Genomic DNA, 18719 nt, shown 5'->3' with positions numbered 1-18719 from the left:
TATTTTTCAAATTTGGCTCCTTGAGAAACTGAAGTTAAATAAGCATTAAAAGAAGGCCCACTCGGAGCACTTTGCTACTAGGATAAGACGGAAGTTCTGGGATTCAACCTTATCACTGACTGGAAGAAGTACATACAGGAAAGGACTGTGAACGATATTGCATGGAGATGCCCAGGGAGGCCATAAGGGGATTTTCTGATGAAGACCCCTAGCTACAATTACGTCAGGTTGATGGGATTGACTTACACATCCTTTTATTTGCCTACATACATTAGCCGACAATATAAGCTTGAGGCGATGGACCCAGAGGAGTTAATGAATTTTTACCCACCCCAAGTGTTGTTTCCCCACCTTGTTACTTACCTATCTTATCTATAGTAGGAAATTTGTTCCCCTCCCATGTAATTCGCTTGGTAATAGAATGAGGAAATATTTGGATTTTTGTGTTATCCCAATTATTCTAATTTTGACTTGAGTTATGGAATTAATTTTGCATAAACATTTCAAATAAAAACAAAAAGAAAAGATTCTCTTTGTGTCAAAGATAGATTTTCATTCATAAGATGCCAAAATAAAATGATGAACAAACCAGGGGGAGGGAAAAAGAAAAAGGAAAAATGTGCATATGTTTACACTTGCAGGAGCTAAAAGAACAGATCCCTAAGAAGCAAAATCATCATCTAAACCATACTCTGAATCATCCATGTGGAATACCAGGGAACTCATGGTTTCCAGTCTAAAATTCTCCAGCCTATGGGTCAAATCCTAAATCAATGCCTGCTACTAGGCATTATCCTGCTGGTAGGAGTTAACTTGGCTCTTCAAGGCAACAATTCTTCCATTCTAAGAAATATAGGAGAGGGTTAAGAAGAAGAATGATGAAAGAAGAAGGGCAAAAAGAAAAAAAAGAGGTAAAAAATACCTTGGCGACCATCGCCTCACACAAGCTATGATGCATCCTCCTGATCTTAGAATAGACCTCCGGAGACACCTGAGAAAGAGCATATCAGCCAAAGGGGGTCGAAAGTCAATTGAGGGATGGTCCGATACTCACATAGTCATAAGGAATGGGCAGCCCAAGGGAAGCATCTACATCTGTTCTCCGCTCCAGAAGATGAGGGAGGCTAGGATTGGCTACGTTGGGGTAGCACCAACCTGGGAAGCCATAGAAAGGGATGGTGGCTATCCTGAGAGACCACCAGCACTGGTAGAGAGTCTAGTTTGTGATGGACCGGCAGCATTGACACATGATTGAACTGTAAAAAGATCCACACTTCATATTCTCCCCTGAAAGAACATCAATCAAGACCAAGGCAAAAATAAATTGAAGCATGAAGGAGATACTCAAGGAAGAACAACGTACCACCGGACCATCAGGGCCTAGAGGGGTGCATACTGTCTCCTCCTCCTCCAGGAATGTTTTATAGTCCCTATCCCAATCAAGGAATGAATCATTCCATACTCCATCAGCCAAGCTCTCAATTTGGTCCCCAGGAATGCACTCCAGACCATGCATGGTGGGAGGAGGGAGATAGGGAGAGAGGCGTGACTAAAAATCAGACCACTGGGGTATGACTCTCTCTCCCAAGTACCAGGCATGTCCCCATATACCCCTAAATAGGACCCGATTCTCAGATAAGTATCCAGCCAAACTAGCTTCATTAGGTTTTGGGAATTTGGGAGGATGAAACGGCCTCTAAGTGACCTACAAATCCAAGAAGAAGTAAGCACAGTACAAGACAGAAGGAAATTCAATGACAAATGTGGCATTCCTCTATAAGGCCATTCAGAAGAGAACGAGCAGTGGTCCTTAGAGGATGGCATCAGCCCCTGAGTACCTGAATGCCTCCCCACCTCGTAGCTATAGGAAAAGATAATGCTCTAGGATCTTTCAATCTAGGAGTTGTAATCTCTAGATGCCCAAAACACCAGGGCTGATTTGAAAGATCAAAGTAAGGAAATGCAACCAAATGAGGAGAAATGAATACAAAGATGGAAAATTACCTGGAGGATGTAGCCCACTCCCTTGATAACTCAGTCTCCATATGATAACAGATCTAGGGTCCTCAGGAGATATGCATAGGCGGCCCCACCCCAATCCTAAGAACCTACCTCCCAAAGATTCCAGAAGATAGCTACAGGCGAATATCCACCCCCTGGAAGGTCGCTGAAGAGGCATTGGCCCACAGCAAACAAAAGGAAAGAGTGGGTCACCTGTGCCATGTTGCTGGGGTTTACCCACAGGCTAGACTTCCACCAACGTGCACTAATCTCACTAAGGCGGATATGTGTCTGATCAGTTGTAATGTCAATGCCTGTCAAGTCTACAAACTCTCTGGCAGTTAGAGTCTCAGGAAGGGTCAAGGGTCTCCCCCCAAATGGTATGCCCATCAAGGCATGAAAGCACAAAGGCGTGATGGTGATCTCACCAATAAGAAGATGAAAGGAGTGGGTACTCGGCCACCATCGCTCATTAAGGCCCCTATCAGTGCCGGACTGAATTTTTGGGTCTCTACGAAAGCTAAACAACTCAGGTAGGATGAGTCAACCATCTCCTTCACTCTACGAGGAAGTATCCTATACCATGATCGAACCATGTTCGGATGGCCATACAGGGCCAAAGTTGGTGGTACCCCTCCTTCATGCTAATAAAAAAGGGTAACAATAAAAATAATAATAATAAATGAATGAATGAGAAAATAATAAATGAAATGTAAAGACTTACCCAAGAACCCCATGAGGAGTTGCAGATATGGTTCCGGGTGTTATGTAGAGTCTATCCGGAGTACCAGTCTGCAAGGCTCTTGTCCCTTTGAGAAGAACTGCTACAACTGTCCAGCTGGATTTCTCCACAAGTCTTTCTCTTTCTTCATTCACTTATATTTTCCAAAATCACAAAAAACCCCCAAGAAGTTCCCCAATTTGCACAAAAGCACACAAAAATGTCAAATTCTCCAAATAACTCTCTCCTCAAGAACTATGAAGATCTTTAAGGAGAAGATGAAGTACTTCAAGGAAAACTCGAAAATCTTCGAAGAAGTTTGAAAAAACCTGAGAAAATGCAAAATGGTTCGGATCTTCAAGAAGATTCCAAAAACCCAAACGCACTCACTCACAAATCGTTTTTAACTTAGAAAATTCAAAATGGGGAATAAACAAAGGATGGGGGGACCATTTTATGGAGAAAATATGTTTTCTCAAAAAAATAAAATAAAATAAAATTTGATTCCAATTCCAAGGTACAAATAAAAAATTCTTATCGCCAAAAACCAAAATTCAAAATAATTTGTGGTAGGTAAAAATCCAAAATCACATGGAAAGTAAAATCTACTTGGTAGATAAAAACACATGAAAGTGGTAGGTGAAAATTATATCACATGAAAAAGAGGAAGGTAAAAGTCAAAATTTTATTGATGGGTAAAAGAATTTTTCATAGTCAAAATCAAAAGTAAAAGCAAGATTCCAAATCAAAAGTCAAAATTCAAGGTTCAAGATTCCAAATCGAAAGCCAAAATTCAAAGTTCAAAAATTTCAAGTCAAATCCAAATCGAGAGCAAATCAAATCCAAATCAAGGAACCAAAAATCAAGAATCAAAGAAAGAAAAGAAACAATTGCATTCACCCGGCTCCAGGTGGTCCAATTGCATCTACTCGACCCTAGGTGGCCTAATCTCTTTGAATCGGTTCCAATTGGACCGATCTCATTATTGATTTCCTAAACTGGCACATGGAAAGCCCAGCTCAGGAGAATCCAAGAATCAAATATTTTTGTCTGTTGCAAGATTGAAAGAGCAGCAAATTTCTCTCTTGTAACCATTGGTCCCAGATAGTCCAAATTGGTTTGAAAGACCCAGTTTAGAGACCAATTTCCATAAACTGGCACATGGAAATCCCAACTCAGGAGAATCCAAGAATCAAATATTTTTGTCTGCTGCAAGATTGAAAGAGTAGCAAATTTCTCTATTGTAACCATTGGTCCCAGATAGTCCAGATTGGTTCGAAAGACCCAGCCTGGAGACCAATTTCCCTGAACTGGCACATGTAAAGCCCAGCTAAGGAAAAGTGAAAGATCAAAGTACTAACATCTTTTACAGGATTGGAAGAGCAGTGAATTTCTTTCCTACAATCGGTAGCCCAGGTAAGTCCTAAAACTCTAAAGTAGTTGAGCGATATTATCTATTGCATTTTCAACTCTGTCATTAATGAGCAAAATGACGGCAATACATGCTCTGGGTGATAAAATGTGGTCATTCTTTTCTTTGCCCTTCGGCCATTGGCACAGGCCTTAGCCAAAGAGCGGCATTCTGTAGACACCAAATTTTGTCACCCCCTTCAGCTATGATGAAATGCATATCTTGGACGTGACTTCCAACTTCTGATCAACAGAGATGATGATTGACTAAGAAAACCCAAAAACATCCCCTACCTAAGAAACCCTAGAAACCTCGCACAGGAAAGAAGAGGGTTCAATTTTAACTTATTATATATAAAGGAATCCGGTCAAGATGATCGTATAGATGGATAGTACTCTAAAATACAATTCTAATGATATATGGTACGTCAAAATCGAACCGTTAGATCTCCTGCAATCGTCCTCAAAAAATCACATTTTTTCGAGAGCATGTCATGCACACTGGCTAGCTTGCTAGAAACTTGGAGAAATTCCCCACCCACCTAAATACCTCAGAAACATCTCCTACCTAAAAAATCCTGGAAAACCCACGAGGGAAAGAAGAGGGTCCAATTTTGACTTTTATATATATGAAAGAATCTGGTCAAAATGACCATGCAAATGGATAGTACTCGGAAATACGATTCCGATGATATATGGTACGTCAAAATTGAACCTTCGAATCTCCCGTAATTGTCCCCAAAAAATCATGTTTTCTGCACGCATGCTACTAGTGCTGGCCAGCTAGCCAGCAGGCCAACAGGTAAGCCTCGAGTGCCCCCGCGCACACCTCGCGTGCCCCCACAGCATGCCCCACGTGCCCCCGCAGCACACCCCACACATGCCTACAGGCTATCCTACAGGTAGTTGTAGGCTAGCTTGCATGCAACCATATGACATCCCACGTGTATGCAGGCCAGAATATACGCAATAGCAGGCCAGCCCGTACACGAGCAGGCCAACCTGTGTGCAACAACAGGCCAGCCATGTGAATGCCCCGTGCACCTTGCCAACCACTATACCCCCTTTGCCAGTCTCTTGCATATGCTCATGCATGCCCCATGCACCTCGACCAAGACCCGTGTGCCACCGTTAATGACTGGGATTAGTGTTCCACTGACTCGATCGATGAAGAGATCTCTCTTCACCCACTTATGCATATGCTACCCCCACCAGTGTACCCTACACCACAACCTCCCATTGGCATGGGAAAAGAATATTTTTACCTTATTGGCAAAAAAAAATTCACCTTTTCCCTATTAGTCCAAGAAAATAGCCCTCCCTCCTACTGGCATGAATTTTCATCCTTTTTTTCCATTGGTCCAAAAAAATCACTTTATGCCCCCATTGGCTAAGGAATTCCCCTTTCCCTCCCCATTGGTTTAAGGATCCTATAGATACCCCCCCTCCCTTTGGTTTTTCACACAACCCCACAACCACCCTTAGAGAGAGAAGCTATGTCGTCTCTCCTCCTCCCCTCCCCCTTTGAGTTCTTTGGGTCTTCGGAGCAATCTTCGATCCGAAATCCTTTTCAGATCTTCAAAGTGTTCTTCGGGACTTTGAAGATTTTCAATCTAAGTTTTTATTTCAATCCATTTTTTTTCCGAAATAGTATTTTTTTAGATTCCCTCCTTTAAGTGTTGGATTTTACCAAAACTAGAAATCCCTCCCCCCTTGAGGTTCTTCGGGTCTATGAAGAGATTTTTTCCAAGATCCAGAGTTCTATTCAGATCTTCAAAGTGTTTTTCGAGGATGTGGGGATCTTCAATCCATTTTTAGGTCAATCTATATCTTTCCAAAAATAACGGTTCCTAGTAGAAGCTCTATCCGAGTGCCCCTGGAATCTTTCCAAAAATAGCCATTCCCAGCAGAAGCTCTGCCAGAGTGCCATCTCAGTCTAGCCCTCCCATAACTTATCCCTAGAGGAAGCTCTATCAGAGTGCCACCTCATCTTAATCTCAAAAATATTCTTCCCTAGCTGAAGCCCTATCCGAATCCAAATCTGAAAATAGCCTTCCTTAGCTGAAGCTCTGTCCGAATTCAAATCTGAAAGTAATCGTTCCTAGCCAAAACTCTGTCCGAATATCATCACAATTAACATCTCTCAAGAAAGGAAGTTGGAGGTCAAGGCCATCTTCCCCTGAGCCAGGAGAATCTGAAAGATAGTCCAAACCGGTACTAATCAGGGGTCCACTCCTTTTGACCCAAAACAAGGGTTAAGTTCAATATAGTTTCTCAACCGAATCATCATCATATAGACTTTATATTGGCTTTTTTAGTGTATATAATTATTTAAATTCAATTGTACATATATGTGATAACTTACCCATGCATGCAGAATAGGAATAATTGTGGAAAATGTTCATTCTTAAGCATCTAGTAGGAAGACCGGTTGAATCGGGCAGATTGGGTACCTAACACCAACCTAATTTTGTAACCTGGCACTTACCCTAAATCTCTGGACCAGACCAAATTTTGGGCCCTTTTCTCAGGAATTGGGCCCACCTCCAAGTCCTAGGCCCATAACCCTAGGGGGCGACTCCAAACCCCTTTTGCATGATCTTGATCCCCATATTAGACCATTATTAAATCCCTATCTCAAATGTTGAACTTTACACTCTTACAAAATAGGCCTCCACGAATCTCTGAGTGGAGGTACGATGGTACTGGGCCCACAAGAAAAGTACACACGACACATCCCTCCATCATAAAAGAGAAAGAGAGGAGAGAGGATGGGATGCAAATCCTTCCCCCCCCCCAAAGGAGAAGAAAGATATCATATTCCGGCTGCTACCCTCACAATATGTCATTTCTAACCGCATGCTTCTATATGAGGTAGTACGATTGCATAGTGCCACTACGTCCCATTCCATGGGCCACCGATGCATTTATTTTCAAACTGACTACGGCATCTAGTCTAGCAATGCATCACATTCCATAATTTAAAATCATCCATCTCATATCTCAAAGTAAGGATAAACATGTATGATGATAAAGTCACAGCATAACAAATCAATAAATGAATTTCATAATGCACAAGACAATGCATGTAAATGGCATTCGCAAATGACTAGTCTACATATAGAAATGAAATGATGATATGGTTAGTCTACAATAATAATGGAATGATGCAAAAAAACTCCAAAAATAAAGTCATTGTTCTCTTCCCACTTACTTAGTTATGTACAATGATCACCCTTGGTACGAGGAAGATCCGGCGTGTGATGACATGAATTTCTAGTGAAACCTATCATAAAAGAGATCGAGTTTAGTATATCTCCACTTTAGGTTCACAACCAACAGAGTACGATGGTCCCAACACATTTAGAATCACCATAGGAGGTTGCCCAACAAATTTAGGCCCAATCAGAACCCAAAGAGTCAGATTGGTGGGTCAACTAATAGGCGAGGTACCCACCGGTCCTTGCCTGCTGCTCGACTCAGGGGCCCTGTAAAGACTGGCGGGCCAGGTGCCCATTTGTCCTTGCTCACCGCTCAACCCAGGGACTCTACCTGGATCAATGGGCCAAGTGCCCACTGGTCCTGCTCGCCGATCGAGCCAACAATCCATCCAGGAGAGGTTGGCTCCAGATTGGTGGGTCTGACCATTTTCAGGCACCCACCACTCAGAACTAGGATTTTGTTGTTCACTTTCATTCTTTATCCCACCTTAGGAAAACCCCAAGTAGTCAATTCGACCACATTTTCCACAAATCTAAGGTCCCATATTGTGATTCTATCATATATCTATGATTGATTCGAAGGTTTAAGCTTAGATTTTACCTCTTTGCTCAAGAACACTTCAAAAACCCCAAATTCCTTCTCTAGCTCAAGAGATCACCAAATGCTTCTCAAATCTTACAATTTCTTCTTTTAAAACCTTCAAAAACAATGTGTTCTTCATTAAACCTCAGATTCGTCATCTTAAGTGGGATTAACAAGATTTAAAAGATTCCCACCCAAATCAAAGGGTTTCACTTAGGGTTTTTTAGGGGTTTGAGAAATATAGCTTTTACTCACCTCAAATCGTAGATCCCAAGGTGAGGATCACTTTTCCAATGTTGGATTCAAATGATCTAACCCTGGCAACGCACAACGAGCATCATCTTCCCCTTTTTCTTCCTTCTTCTTCTCTTCCCTTTCTTTCTTTTCTCTATCTTTACTATTCTCACCCACCATCTAAACCAATAAATGAGGGAGAAGAAAGATAATAAATTCTATTTATACTTGGTCAAAATATCTAATGACCAAAGTGGTGGGCCACACTGGTGGGTTCGACCCACCTATGACCACCCACCACTCGGCCAAAACTTATGGAAACTAATTTGGGATTTCGATGGGGCTCAACCTCAATACGTATTTCACTCTCAATAATTAACCAAAATGCATACTGGACACAAAATATGGCTACGTACTTTTATTATGCGTATATGGCCTTGTGATACGTGCAAGTGCATGACTTTGGCACGTAGACTTTACTAGGCACCGACTCTAACTCGTCTGGCCAACCCGAATTTAGAGTTACCCTTGCCATCATATTACATAGGGTACCCAACTCGGCTTGCTCAGGTTTAGGTCCTACAAGACTAAACCGAACCAACTGATTAATTAGATCGGGTTTAGAAAGTAGGGTATCACAACGAAGGTCAATGGGATTAGCGTTTTCTTTGCTATATATTTGTAGCGGGGGTTTCTTTCTCTATAATGCAAGAAATACTAAGAGGTGTGAAGATGAGCGTTATAACCCTATCCTTCATTGATAGTGAAGCAGGATATCATCTCACCATGGATGTAGGCAATCTTGTCGAACCTTGTAAATTTGTGTGCATTGCTTATTCTTGTTTTTTCATTATCTTCTACATTATTTTAGGGTTGCGTTTCTACAAATTGGTATCAAAGCTCTAAGTTTTTATTTTCTAGGATTTATTATCACGATGGCAGGGAAGGGATCTAATGTCAAGTATAATATCGAGTGGTTTAAAGGGAAGAACAATTTTACTTTTTGGCATCATAGGATGAAGGATCTTCTGATACATCAGGGTTTGGTGAAAACATTGTTGAGGAAGTCAAAAAAACGTACAAAAATTACTGACAAAGATTGGGAAGAGATGGAGAAAAAGATGATAAGTGCTATTCGATTGAATCTCTCTGATGATGCCCTACAATATGTTATGGGTATCGAATCTACACCACAGTTATGGGCTAAACTTGAAAGCATTTACATGACGAAGTCCTTAACGAACAAGTTATTCTTGAAGAAGTAGTTATATGCTCTATAGATGGAGGAAGGTATGGATCTATTAGAACATCTTAATACGTTCAATCAGATTGTAAGTAAACTTGCAAACTTAGAGGTTAAGATCGAGGATAAAGATAAAGCATTACTATTGCTATAGTCGCTCTTAGAATCGTATGATCACCTGGTAATGACTCTCTTATATAGGAAGGAGACCCTTGAGACGGATGAAGTCACGGATGCCCTTATGTCCAATGATACAAGGAAGAAGTTTAACGGTATGAAATTTCAAGGAGAAGGTCTTTTCAGAGGTGACAAAGAGCAAGAAAGAGGGAGATCAAATCAGAAGGGATTTGGGAAGAGTCAACCAAAATCAAAAGGGACAAAGACAAAGGTCTCTTGTTACTATTGCAAGAAGAAAGGTCATCTGAAGAGAGAGTGCTTGAAGAGGAAGGCAGATTTGAAGAAGAAGGCAGATTTGAAGAAGAAAGGTGTAGATAAGACGTTTGAGGAAGCTAGCGTGGCTGATAGTTTAGATGGAGATGATGGAGATACACTCTCTATATCATCAAGTAAGAGTCAACCTTCTTATACCTGGATTTTAGATTTTGGATGTTCATATCTCATGTGTCCATATAAGGATTGGTTTGATACATATCAACTATATAATGGTGGGTTTGTCCTGATGGGGAATGATGCTGTTTGCATGACCATTGGGATAGGCACTATCAAAATCAAGATGTTTGATAGGATAGTAAGAACTTTAGCAGATGTGAGATATGTTCCAGAATTAAGGAAAAACTTAGTATCTTTAGGGGCACTTGACTTAAATGGATCTAAGTATATAGCAGAAGGTGGAGTTCTCAAAGTTATTAAGGGTATTATGATAGTCATGAAGGGACAACTAATAGGAAACCTATACAAACTCATAGGAAGCACCATTACAGGTGAAGCATCTGTGACTACAAATGTAGGATTTGCTACAGATGATACTTATTTGTGGTATATGTGGCTAGGGCATATAGGAGATAGAGGATTGATGAAGCTTCATAAAAGGAAACTGTTAAAGGGAGTGAAAGCTTGCAAATTGAACTTCTACAAGTATTAAGTGTTCGGGAAATAGTGCAAGGTTTGTTTCAAAACTACAAAACATAAAAGTAAGGGGGTGCTTGATTATGTACATAACGATGTATGGGGTCCTTCAACAACCAAATCTAATGGTGGAGTAGAATACTTCGTGACATTTATTGATGATTACTCAAGGAAAGTTTGGATCTACTTCAAGAAGCTTAAAAGTGATGTGTTCACTAATATTAAGGAATGGAAGGCTGAGGTAGAAAGGAAGACAGGAAAGAAAATTAAGTACTTGAGAACAAATAATAGAGGGGAGTACACGTATAAGCCATTTCTAGAATTGTGCAAAGCTGAAGTGATTACATGTAACTTCACGGTTCCAAAGACATCATAGCAAAATGGTATAGCTGAAAGGATGAACATGATACTTCTAGAAAGAGCTCAGAGTATGATGCTGAATGTAGGGTTGAGTAAGAGATTTGGGTCAGAGGCAGTGAATATGGTATGTTTCCTCATCAGCAAGTCTCCATCAAAGGCGATTGGCTGTAAAATTCTTAGAGGTATAGACAAAAAAACCTGTAGATTATAATATTCTAAAAATCTTTGGTTTTTCAGCCTATGCTCATGTGGAGAGTCAATAGCATTCCAAGTTAGACTCAAAGTCGTAGTAGTGTATCTTTCTTGATTTTGAAAAATGTGTAAAAGGATTTAAGTAGTGGGATCCAAGTTCTCAAAAGGTTGTGGTTAGTAGGGATGTTGTGTTTAATGAGTCTCATATGGTGAAGTCAAATTACAGTACACAAGCAGTTGATGAAAATAAAGAAAGTTCTATTGTACAAGTGGAGTTAGGTGAGTCAGAAACAACAAGAGAGAATGAGTCATCCAGTGACTCACCAGGATAATAAGAAATAGTAAAAGTTCCCTATACTGTGGCAAAGGATAAAGGGAAGCATACTCATAAAGCACCTGTGAGATACGGGTTTGAAGACATAGTTGCCTATGCCTTCACCAGAGGTACAAATAATCCATCTTCCTACCATGATGCTTTGAGTAATGCACGACATGATAAATGGATGGCAGCTATAATGGAGGAACTGGAGTCTTTGCAAAAGAACAAGACTTAGGAGATTGTGGAAAAACTCGAGGGAAGAAAAATCATTGGGTGTAAATGGATCTTTCGTAAGAAAGAGATAGCATCTGAGAAGGAGCATGAAAGGTATAAGGCCAGACTTGTAGCCAAGGGTTATGCACAGAAGGAGGGGGTAGATTACAATAAAATATTCTCCAGTGGTGAAACACACTTCGATCCGGGTACTACTTGCTTTGGTGGCTATGTATGATTTGGAGCTTGAACAACTTAATGTGAAGACTGCATTTCTTTATGGTGACTTGGAGGAACAAATTTACATAGAGCAGCCTAAAGGTTTCAAGGTGTAAGGGAAGGAAGATCATGTTTGTCTACTTAAGAGGTTACTTTATGGTCTCAAGCAATCTCTTAGGCAGTGGTACAAGCGCTTTGATTCCCATATGATGAAGATTGGCTACACAAAAAATGAGTATGATAGTTGTGTTTATTATAAAGTGTCATGTGATAATTCCATTATTTTGTTGATACTTTATGTTGATGACATGCTCATTACTACAAAGAATAATCATGATATAGTCTCTTTGAAATCTTTGTTGAGTGCTGAATTTGAGATGAAAGATCTTGGTGCTGCTAAGATGATCCTTGGCATCAAAATCCTTAGAGATAGAAATATAGGTAAAATTTGGGTAACTCAGAAGAGGTATATTGAAAAGGTGCTAAAGCCAGTTAGCACTCCGTTAGCTACGACTTCAAGTTATCTGAAAGGGAATGCCTGACAACACATAAGGAGGTGGAGCAGATGTCTCAGATCCCCTATGCTAGTGCAGCTAGGAATCTCATGTATGCTATGGTTTGTAATAGGCTAGATTTATCTCATATAGTCAGTGTTGTTAGTAGATACATAAGTAATCTAGGGAAGAAGCATTGGAATGCAATTAAGTGGATCTTCAGATATTTGAGCAAGACTAAAGATATAGGTGTTATGTTTAGTGGAAAGGAAAGTTCCACAGAGTTAATAGGTTATGTTGATTCTGACTATGCTAATGATTTAGACAGGAGGAGGCCTACTACAGGATATGTATTTACATTGTCTTGTGGACCTATATCATGGAGGGTGATGCTTCAGTCTACAGTTGCATTGTTCACTACAGAGGTAGAGTACATGGCAGCAATTGAGGCTGCCAAGGAAGGAGTTTGGTTGGCTAGATTGGTTCATGAGTTGGGGTTGGAGCAAGGAGGTATAGTGTTACATTGTGATAATCAGAGTGTCATACATCTTACAAAAAATCAGGTGTTTCATGCAAGGACAAAGCATATTGATGTGAAATTTCACAAGATCGGGGAGCTCGTGTCAGAAGGCAGTATTCACTTGAGAAAAATTTATACAGATATCAATCTGTAGATATGTTTACCAAGCCAGTTACCACAGAGAAGTTTGAATTCTATTTGGACTTGATTAATATTACTCATTGTTGAAGATGAGGGATGCATCAAATAGGTGTGGGTTTATACCTCTGATGAGGTACGGGGATGAAGACGTCTATAGGTTATCTTTACAAGCGGCTAGACAGAATTCAAGCCAAGGTGGAGATTTTTGGTGTACGATGTCTTGTATTCTATCACAATTTAATCCAGGGAGTACTGGTGCAAGCACCTCGACAGGGAGGACGGAATAGGGTTTTCTTCGCTATATATTTATAGCGAGGGTTTCTTTCTCTATATTGACAACAATACTATGAGGTGTGAGGATGAGTATTGTAGCCCTATTATCTATTGATAGTGAAGCAGGATCTCATCTCACCAAGGATGTAGGCAATCTTATCGAACCTCATAAATCTGTGCGTATTGTTTGTTCTTATTTTTTCATTATCTTCTGTATCGTTTTAGGGTTGCATTTCTACACAGGCATGGTTATCAATAATTTTCTAAGAAATTAAACCCAAATCGAGCTCCACTTGGTACTAGAAGCATTCTCATTCTTTATTCTAGACTCTAAGAAAGATCCCTGCTAGCTTCGAGAATAAAATAAGAAAACAGATGGCTCAATATAAACACACTAAGCTCTAAATAGGTTTCTAGATTTTCTAGTCTCATTGAAAGGATATTGATGTCTAATGGTTACTTCCACTCACTCATCTATTCACCTAGAGCTAAGCAAATAGACAAGGTACGTACATTTGTGAGGGTAGCGGCCAAAAATCTTCCCTTTTCCCTTTGTGGGGGAAAAAAGACTTTGGTGTTCAGCCTCTCCCCTCTCTTTCTCTTTCTCAGGGAGGGTGTGTCGTGTGTACTTTTGCAAGCCCTACATCACCATACGATCGCTCGAAGATATGTGGGGGCCTATTTCACAGGAGTGTAAGGATCGTTATTGAGATGAGTATTTGATGATGGTCTAGTAGAGGGGATTGGGTTCATACAAAAGGGGTTTGGAGTCGCCACCTAGGATTATGGGCCTAGGGCCCAAGGGTGAGCCCAATTCCTAAGAAAATGGCCCGAAAGTTGGTCTGGTCCAGAGATTAGGGTATATGTCAGGTTGTAGAACTGGGAAGGTGTTAGGCATCCAATCTACCCGGTTCAACCGGTCTTCCTACTAGATGCTTAAAGAAAGAACATTTTCCACAATTATTCTATACCGCATGCATGGCTAAATTATCACACATATATACATTAATTGAATTTAATTACTTATGTACACTAAAAAAAGCTTAATAGAAAGATCTACATTATGCTAATTCGGGTGAGAGATTATACTTGAGTTTGACCCCTGTTTCAGGTTAAGAGGGGTGGACCCCCCGGTTGGAGCGGATACGAACTTTCTTATAGATTCTCCCGGCTCAAGGGAAGATGGTCTTAACCTCCAACTTTCTTTCTTGAGAGATGCTGACTGTAGTGATCTTTAGATATTTGGACAGAGGTTCAGCTAGAGAAGAGAGATTCCTAAACTGGTGTTTGGCAGAACTTAGGCAAAGCTTTGGCTAAGGAAGACTGATTCTGGATTGGGGCTCTGGCAGAGCTTCGGCTAGGAAAGGTTACTGGTAGGTGTGAGGGTAGTGGCCGGAAAATGATGAGATGTCTCTCATCCCATAGGGGAAAAAGGACTTGCATCCATTCCATCCTCTCTCCTCTCTTTCTCTTTCATGAGGGAGGGGTGTGTCATGTGTGCTTGGCTTGCGGGCCCTGCACCGCCATATCGTCGCTCGAAAATACATTGAGGCATATTTCGTAAGAGTGTAATGTTCATCATTCTAGACGGGGGTTTGATGATGGTCCAATATGGGGATCGGGATCATACAAAAGGGTTTGGAGTCACCACCTAAGATTATGGGCCCAGAACCCAGAGGTGGGCCCAATTTCGGAGAAAAGGGCCCCAAAAGTTGGTCTGGTCCAGAGATTTAGGGTAAGTGTCAAGTTGTAGAATTGGGAAGGTGTTAGGCACCTAATCTACCCAGTTCGACCGATCTTCCTGCTAGATGCTTAAGAACGAATATTTTCCACAATTATTCCTATTCTACATGCATGGCTAAGTGATGAACACATTTATGTGTGAAATCCAGGGTAGTAAAACATGCATTTTACATATTTAGAATGGAGCTACCTTGGGTTTTACTCTCTTTTTGCAAGTTTTATATTTTCAAGGCCTTAAGGACTATCAGGTGTTATATCTCTAATTTTACACGTAAAGAGGTCATATTTCTTTTCATGGTTACGAAGAGGATGAAATTCTGAGCAAGATGGACGTGTTCAATTAAAAGTACACATTCGTTTGGTCACCTATACAAATGATTATTCTTTTCGGGTCAGAAAAAGAATAATGGATCAGAACGGAACCGAGATGCAGAACCAGCCCGTTTGCAATTGTCCCAGAGGTACAAGGAATATTTCAAATGCCAACAAGGATCTATGGACCACATCCTTAATTGATTGAAGATTCGTTTTTGGTAACAACAACTACCTAGTGTAGTTGGTGAGCTATGGTGTACAAAATTCCCTTGCTCACCAAGAGGTCTCAAGTTCGAATCTCATGGTTGTTTTTTTTTAGAGAATTTTGTTGAAGATTTCCTGCTTTTCACTCACTTAAAGCACTAAGGGCATGGAGGGGATTTCCACATCAAATTAGAAGCAAGCAAAATCGTGGAAGCAAGAAGAGAAGAAAAAAAAAAGGAAAGAAAAAAAAGGGAGAACCAAAGATTGTCCAAATCTTCTCTCTCCTCCACATCATCACCAAAATATTGTCCAAATCACACAAAGAAGAAGAAAATCGTCCCTAGGAGAGAGAAAAAGAAGAAAAATAAATTAGGAAAAGAAAAGGAAAGAAAATAAGCAAAACAAATTATAGGAAATTTATTTCTCTCTTCTCTCTCCTCCACCTTAGCACTTTTGGACTCAAAAGATATCACAATCAATTGTGGATTTCTCTCTTTTAGGAAAGAAAAAATTGTTACCCTACCTCCTCATTCCCTATAAATACAATTCATGTAAGAGGAGGGGAGACAATTCATTCTTCTTCTAGTTTTTTTTTAGTTGCTCTCTCTTTCTCTTGCTCTTCTTTAGTTTTAGTTCTTCTTTATTTTTGCTTTAATCACTTTTGTAATAGTTTTTTTATGTCAATTAATGCAAGCACTCTTTTATTTTTATTCAGCCTTTTTATGTTTATGATTTATGCAATTGAGTTGTAATTTTTTAAGTTATAGTTCTAGGCTTAGATCTAGGTGACAAGATCACGAGCCGTGGAGAAATTTTTTTTCAAGTTCAAGCATTGATTCAGGTAAGTAGGTTCCTTCAGTAGTCTTCTCTCCCCCCTCTCATTCCTTCTTCTGACTACCCTTTCTTTCTTAATTTAGGAGTTTTATTTTCAGTCGTTACATTATTGTTATCCCTTTCCCCCAAGGTTCATGGCTAGTGTATGTGTTGGCTTTGCCCCTCCTAGCCATAGAACCATCAATTTATTGTTTTTATTTTAATTGTCTCCCTTTCCCTAAAGCCAAGTAGAGTAACCCTTGTAAGAGTGACTCTCTGGTCAAGTAGGGAAGCTCATATTATGATGCATCCCTCGGGCTAAGTAGAGAAACCTACTTGTGAGTCTCTCTCTAGCTTTATCCCCTTTCTTTTACTTTATTTTTATTTCAGCATTTTTTTTCCTTTATTTATTTATTTATTTTTTATTTTTTATTGCGTGGGTTGTTTATTTTTAGTTATTTATTTATTTAATTTTAATTGCGTGGCTTGCGTCTTTAAATTCTTAGATGACGAATGGTTAGGACGTTATTTTAGATACATATGTTTAGGACGGTAATTAGAATTAGACCACAATCATTAATCAGTTCACTTTCGCATTATTAAAAGAAATAAAAAAATAAAGTGGCTGCTCTCCCTGTGTTCGACCCGTAGCTACACTGATCCGTACGCTTGCGGTTACATTTTAAATCTCAAACAAGTTTTTGGCGCCGTTGCCGGGGAGACAGTTCCATGTTATTTTTCACTTTCTTTTGGTAAATCGGAGTGCTTTGTTTGCTTTGTTTTATATTTTTCCTTTTCTTTTATTGAATTCCTGAGAAGAACAACTTGCAATAATAGTTGTATCAGTGGAGGTCGCCATGCCTCACAGTATGATAAAGACAGGTTTCGCCCTGTAGCAGTACCTCAGGAATTGACCTGAGCAACCCCGGATCCCTGCCGGTAAGCTCCCAAAAAGCCAAAAAAAATAAAAAAAATAATAAAAAAATAAAAAAAATCAATAAAATAAAAATAAAAAAAAAAAGTTTTGCTATCCATTCTTTTGTGCTTGTCTTACTTTAGTTGTGGGTAGTTTTCTGTTGCATGAGTGTTAAGTGGGTACGTAATACTAAGAATCGGTTAGAAAGAAGAGATCCAACAAGTAGTGACCCTATACGTTTGCTCTCTTTAAAACCCTTCAATATGGGAGACCAACAGCAAAACCCTTCACCTAAATCTCTGAAAGATAGGTTCTACCCTGCTAGAACAGCCCAACCTTCCTGCATAGTTCTACCACAAGCCCAGGGCAATAATTTTGAACTCAAATCTCAATACATCACTATGTTGCCCCACTTCCATGGGTTGACCTCTAAGGATGCATACATATTTCTAAGGGAATTTGAAGAGGTATGTGTTCTAATTAAGATCCAACAGCTTTCTGATGATGCTGTTAAGCTTAGGTTTATCACTTTTGCATTGAAAGACCAAGCTAAGAAGTGGTTGTATGGGTTACCCACAAATTCCATAACCTCATGGGAACAGTTCACAGTTGTCTTCCTTAAGAAGTTTTTCCCAACTCACAAGACCAATAAGCTTAGAAGTGATATCCTTCAGTTTAGGCAAAAGCCTAGTGAGTCATTTTCCAAACTTATAGAGAGATTCAAGGATCTACTCCAAGAATGCCCTCACCATGGCCTAGACCTATGGCATTTATGTCAAATAATTTATGAGGGTATTGATTACCCAACTAAACAAATGATAGAGTCTATGTGCCCTGAGGGATTCACATCCTTTACAGATGAAGGAAAGGCATGGGAATTCTTACTTGACTTAGCTGACAAAACCCGTGAGTGGGAATCAACCCAAGAGAGTGAAAGAACCATAGGAGGAAAAGGATATTTTGTGGATGGGATAGTAGCCAAGGAAGCCCATTTGGATAGCCTAATCAAGAGGATTGAGGCTATTGTTCCTAGAGAGCCATCATCAGTCAATTTGGTTAAGATTTGTGCTTGGTGCCAGTCCCCTGGACATGTCATAGAAGAATGCCCCAACACCTCTGGGGGCACTTCTAATGATAGTGTTAATGCCTTATACCAGAATAATCCATATAGTAACACCTATAATCCAGGATGGAGAAATCACCCAAATTTCTCTTGGAATCAGGGCAACCAAGCAGGACCTTCCAATTTCTATAATCAAGGTCAACCTGGACCCCAAAGGCCTCCCTTTGCACAACAATCTTTTTCCCAAAATACTTTTCCTAGGTCAAATGTAGGACCTCAGGCGAGTTTTCCTAGGGCCCCTCTTCTATCATCTTATCAGCAACCCCCTGGGTTTACCAACACTGGAGAGGCAAGTAGAATAAGTGACTTGGAAAAAAATATGGCCCTCCTCATGACAAGCCATCAAAATCTTACAAGAGAACTCACTCAAGTTGT

The 18719-nt window shown here is 40.0% G+C and overlaps 1 non-coding gene across 1 annotated transcript; it reads right to left on the bottom strand.

Annotated features, from left to right (window-relative positions):
• Nucleotides 1–17871: 17871 nt before the first annotated feature.
• On the bottom strand, nucleotides 17872–17978 carry LOC122058529. Its single transcript, XR_006133823.1, has one exon. It is a non-coding gene; the product is annotated as a small nucleolar RNA R71 (small nucleolar RNA).
• Nucleotides 17979–18719: the final 741 nt, after the last annotated feature.

Source organism: Macadamia integrifolia, chromosome 12 (assembly GCF_013358625.1).
Source record: "Macadamia integrifolia cultivar HAES 741 chromosome 12, SCU_Mint_v3, whole genome shotgun sequence".
Lineage (NCBI taxonomy): Eukaryota > Viridiplantae > Streptophyta > Magnoliopsida > Proteales > Proteaceae > Macadamia > Macadamia integrifolia.
This window is presented reverse-complemented; position numbering and strand designations above follow the sequence as displayed.